Source organism: Dendrobates tinctorius, unplaced genomic scaffold (assembly GCF_039654945.1).
Source record: "Dendrobates tinctorius isolate UK_male_01 unplaced genomic scaffold, ASM3965494v1 ptg000468l, whole genome shotgun sequence".
Lineage (NCBI taxonomy): Eukaryota > Metazoa > Chordata > Amphibia > Anura > Dendrobatidae > Dendrobates > Dendrobates tinctorius.
In genome coordinates this window covers 959,446-965,445 of record NW_027362130.1, presented here as the reverse complement: position 1 = coordinate 965,445, position 6,000 = coordinate 959,446, and positions in this window count along the sequence as shown.

The following is a 6,000-nucleotide window of genomic DNA, read 5'->3' as shown; positions in this document are numbered from 1 at the left end:
CCGCATGGAATTTCGTAAGTATTTCAATGCTGTGTGATGCGGCAGTGACCTTGGCCGGGATCACACAACTGTGTGTGATGCTAGTAACTCCTGCAAGTTTCTAGCATCACACACATTTGTGTTATCCCGGCCAACAGTGCAATGTCTAATTTTGTTTTTTCCACAGTGAACAAAGTCAGAACCCATTGGCGCTTGATGAAGGACCGCTTCAACAGGGATCTCCCTCAGGAGAGCCAGGGTCACAGTGGTGCTGCAGCAAGGACCGCAACGAAATACCGGTATCATCGGCGTTGGCGTTCTTAAGACGGGTCCTTGCCACCAGAAAGTAAGTATTTTGTTGTATTGTATTGTTTTACTCTGTGTTTTTCTATTCCACAGGAGTTAGCGCTTTAACTATTGTAAATGCATGATACTAATGTTTTTCTTTTCTTTTCACAGCACCTGTAGCAGCACCCTGCAACCTTGTCCTGGAGCGGTCCTTCATCGAACCACCTCGGACCCGTCCCAGCCATCCAACAGCCAAGAATCACCTAGCGGGTCGGCACCAAAGACAGCTGGAGACCAGGAAGCTGGTCAATCAGGTGTTCCCCTGTCCCAGGTCTCTGCCACTGGTTTTGCGGGCACTTCCCGCCAGCGGCAGAAGGCCTCGGACAGGTCTGTCATACCCGAGTTCCATCACTTGAGCTCGGTCTTTCAGAATGACCTCAAGGCGCTGTCAGACAGACTGGAAAGCGTTTTACCCTAATGGAAAATCGCAGACCAGCGCACCATTTCTTTCATCAAATAGAATGGCGGAACACCTTAGCCTGATCTCCAGCTGAATGTGATGCAGGCCTGCAACACTGCTTACATGCAGGCTATGCAGCAGAGTCAGTACGTGCAGCAGTCAGTGGTGCCACCACTGACTCGCTTCACCTCACTACCAACTTCTGCTGCATACCACTGCAAGGCCACCTGCATTCCAAGCCATGCCGGACACCAGTACATCACTCCAAGGCCGGCTGCTGCTGGACAATCCCCCGCCACCACCATGGCAAGCGCTGCTCCTGCCTGGACCACCACTGCTACCACTCCCCCTGCCTGGACCAGCACTGCCACCACTCCTCCTGCCTGGAGCAGCACTGCCACCAGTACTGCCTGGACCACCACCATCACCGTACAGCAGCAGCAGCTGGGGGACCCACATTCAATCTTTGCACCCACGGATCCTGTCAGGACCTCCACCACCACTTCCAGCATGAAGCAGCTACAGGATCCTGCCAGGTGGTCCCCCCAGCTCCAGGCAGTCACCCAGCTCCAGGAGGTCCACAAGTACCAGGCGCTCCAGGCAGGACACATCCACGGGCCACATGAGACACAAAAAAGGACATAAAATGAGGAAAACTCTTACCCTCCCTCCCCTCTCACCTCACAGTGTCTCACCCTGCTTCCAGTATCATCCCTGAGCTCCCTTCACCCACTCATTTCGTCGCCCCTTCCCCTAGAACCCCTTCCTCGCCTTTAAGCCGTTCCTTGTCCCTCCACACCCCCAACTTGCCACCATCTTCCCCCAAACATCGCTCCCAGTAATGTCTTTTTTTGTTTAAAAATAAATGTCATACTTGTTTTCCCCTAATACTGTTTGGTTATTGTGTCTTTCGCCGCCTACACACACTGTGCCGTACACTTTGTGTTTTTGCCACCACATAGCTCCAGTGCTGACACGCTTCTTGTGTCAGTCCTGGAGATATGTGTTGTAAAAAACACAAATATATGACTTGTATTTTCACCGCCACTAGTCTCTTCTGTCTGCTAATATTGCACAGACTGAAAAGAGGATGGCGGTGAGTCAAGGCATATCTATTCTCACTTTGCCAGGTGAAACGGCTTTTATGCTATGCTTGATCAAATACAGTATTACTAAGAACTCTGTATGATTTAAATGCACTTTTGCTTTTTACTTTTTTAATTACAGCAGGGTTTTTTCATTTTGTTTTTTGTAGGTTTTGCAGGTATCCTAAAGAGTAAATTGAGGAAGATGTGTTTTGACCATCATCATTTCACTCTTTGGGACACAAGGCCAGGCGTTTCTAGATATACCTTGTAATTAACCACATCATCTATTCAGTCTGTGGCGAATAGACTGAAGAGATTATGGAGAAAATACACATCTGCCCGATCGCTGCTGTGTTTAGTCGGTCAGATAGACTGACCAATCACAGCGCTTGGGATGCAGGGACCGAGTGCAAGGGACCCTGCACCCCTTGCCGTGCCTGTCAGCTGTCACAGACAGCTGTCGGCACTGAACTGTCACTGCATGTTTACACGCAGAGACAGTTCAAAGGGATGACGTGCACAGTCCGTCCTGGTGCGGGAAGTTACTTCCTGCCATGACGGACTGTGCACGTCCATAGGCATTAAGGGGTTAAACAAGCAAGGTCAATATGTCATTAGCATATGAGCAGACAGGATTATTCACTGACCTTGTGGAAAGATAACAGCAAATAACTCATCCTACAAGAGAACACCATGAAAATCAGTAAAATATTAATACAAACAAAATGATTCCCACATACCACATTCCACCATTCCACCATCACAGAATCATAGAATCGTAGAGTTGGAAGGGACCTCCTGGGCCATCTGGTCCAACCCCCTGCTCAAAGCAGGATTCGCTAAATCATCCCAGTCAGATGTCTGTCCAGCCTCTGTTTGAAGACTTCCATTGAAGGAGAACTCACCACTTCTCGTGGCAGCCTGTTCCACTCATTGATCACTCTAACTGTCAAAAAGTTTTTTCTAATCTCTAATCTGTGTCTCCTCCCATTCAGTTTCATCCCATTGCTTCTAGTCTTTCCTTGTGCAAATGAGAATAAAGATGATCCTTCTACAATGTGACAGCCCTTGAGATATTTGTAGACAGCTATTAAGTCTCCTCTCAGTCTTCTCTTTTGCAAACTAAACATTCCCAAATCCTGCAACCTTTCCTCATAAGACAGGGTTTGCAGACCGGTCACCATTCTGGTCGCTCTGAACTTGCTCCAGTTTGTTGATGTCTTTTTTAAAATGTGGTGCCCACAACTGGACACAATATTCCAGATGAGGAGACCAAAAAAAACAAACAAGGTGTAGATCCCATATATATAAAAATGTAATACTTTATTGGAAAAGGTAATACAATATCACAAAAATGACTAGTTACATAATACAGGGGAAGGGTAAGCAAAAAGTATATGTCACACCAGGTCTGAATGGATATGTAAAGAGGTGGGGGAGCGGCAACTACTACACATAGATTACAAAAAAGTCACATATAAAATGAGGCCAAAGTTTGTATTAAAATAACAAATGAGGAGTAAAGTCACAAAAGACCAATACCCAAGGCTTAGTATAGGAAAACCTTATGGCTAAAAAAGCCAATAGGAACAAGTAATCTCCCCATAAATCACAAAAAGTAGCCACAAAATATAAGTAGCGTCACTCTTACCCATAGTACCTCTACTCAGAATCCCAGGACACGTAGCCCCAACGCGCGTTTCGCGTTGGCTTCCTCGGGGGGCTGTGTCCAATGTGTGTCCATACTGCTTTATATACACATTACATATTAAGGCGTCCCCATGTGACTCAATTAGCGGCGCATGTCATGCTGCCGCGACCCGGAAGTTGCGACGCGCCCGCGCTCCATGATGAGGCAGGTCAGGGGAAAACTCCCCACTGACGTCAGAGGCCCGCATGCATCATTAAAGGAGCGCCCGACGCGACGCTGCGGCGCCACGGCCTCAGAGACATGCGCACTCGTCACTTCCGGTACCGGAAATAACCAGACCGCCATTTTGGATATGGGAAAAGGACGCCAATAATATAAAATTTTTATACACACCAAGATGCAGAACAAGAGGGGCGTAAATAGCGTGGACCATGATAGGGAATGCCAATGGATCTCAACCCTCGATACAATGACGCCAGTTGGTTTGAATGAGCAACTTAGTTTTGTTCCTTTTCTGTAAACCTCTGGCGTTGTTTCTTGGTTTTAAATTTATTTTAATTTTCTGTGTGTTTTATTTTATTGTAATATTCTTTCTTTTTTCTTTTTAGTATTTTTCTGCTTTTTAGATTTTGCACATTAAGATTTCTGCTGGAATCATCTTATGATTGAACTGAAGGACTGAACAGTGGATCTTGTCTCATGTCACAATTATATTATCATCAGTTTTTTGCCACTTTATACAATATATTGTATCTATCACTATTTAGGTGTTTTTTCACTCAATGCATTATGCCTCCATATATTTTATATTTCACTATTGTGCTATTATGCATATTATATATATATTTTCACAGTGTATACATCTTTCGCACTATTTATCATGGTCCACGCTATTTACGCCCCTCTCGTTCTGCATCTTGGTGTGTATAAAAATTTTATATTACTGGCGTCCTTTTCCCATATCCAAAATGGCGGTCTGGTTATTTCCGGTACCGGAAGTGACGAGTGCGCATGTCTCTGAGGCCGTGGCACCGGAGCGTCGCGTCGGGCGCTCCTTTAATGATGCATGCGGGCCTCTGACGTCAGTGGGGAGTTTTCCCCTGACCTGCCTCATCATGGAGCGCCGAGCGCGTCGCAACTTCCAGGTCGCGGCAGCATGACATGCGCCGCTAATTGAGTCACATGGGGACGCCTTATTATGTAATGTGTATATAAAGCAGTATGGACACACATTGGACACAGCCCCCCGAGGAAGCCAACGCGAAACGCGCGTTGGGGCTACGTGTCCTGGCATTCTGAGTAGAGTTACTATGGGTAAGAGTGACGCTACTTATATTTTGTGGCTACTTTTTGTGATTTATGGGGAGATTACTTGTTCCTATTGGCTTTTTTAGCCATAAGGTTTTCCTATACTAAGCCTTGGGTATTGGTCTTTTGTGACTTTACTCCTCATTTGTTATTTTAATACAAACTTTGGCCTCATTTTATATGTGACTTTTTTGTAATCTATGTGTAGTAGTTGCCGCTCCCCCACCTCTTTACATATCCATTCAGACCTGGTGTGACATATACTTTTTGCTTACCCTTCCCCTGTATTATGTAACTAGTCATTTTTGTGATATTGTATTACCTTTTCCAATAAAGTATTACATTTTTATATATATATGGGATCTACACCTTGTTTGTTTGTTTTTTGGTCTTCTAATATCTATGGGTGTCCCGAATGTTAGTTCTGGTCCTGTCTCGTCCCAGTATACTTGATTCTAGGATTGGGAATGTTTACATTATGGAGTCTGTTCTAATTTGTTTCTGCAATAATCCAGATGAGGTCTGACCAAAGAGGAGTAGAGGGCAATAATGACTTCACGTGATCTAGACTGTATGCTTTTGTTAATACATCATAGAATTGCATTTGCCTTTTTTGCTGCTGCATCACACTGTTGACTCATATTCAATCTGTGATCTATTAGTATACCCAAGTCTTTTTCACATGTGCTGTTGCTTAGCCCTATTCCTCCCATTCTGTATATGCTTTTTTTCATTTTTATTGCCCAGATGTAGTACTTTGCATTTTTCCCTGTTAAAAACCATTCTGTTAGTTGCTGCCCACTGCTCCAGTTTATTTAGATCTTTTTGAATCCTCTCTCTCTCTTCTCTAGTATTAGCTATCCCTCCTAGCTTTGTGTCATCAGCAAATTTAATCAGTTTACCCTCAATTCCTTCATCTAAATCGTTGATAAATATGTTGAACAATACAGGGTCCAGGACAGAGCCCTGTGGTACCCCACTTGAGACATTCTTCCAACTGGATGTGCAGCCATTTACGACCACTCTTTTGGTCCGATCACTAAGCCAGTTATGAATCCACCTAACAGTTGCCTTGTCCATTCCATACTTAGTCATTTCTTCAATAAGGATTGTATGAGAGACTTTGTCAACTGCTTTGCTGAAGTCAAGATATACTATATCTACAGCATTTCCTTGATCCACCCAATCAGTGATTCCGTCATAGAAGGAAATTAAGTTAGTCTGAC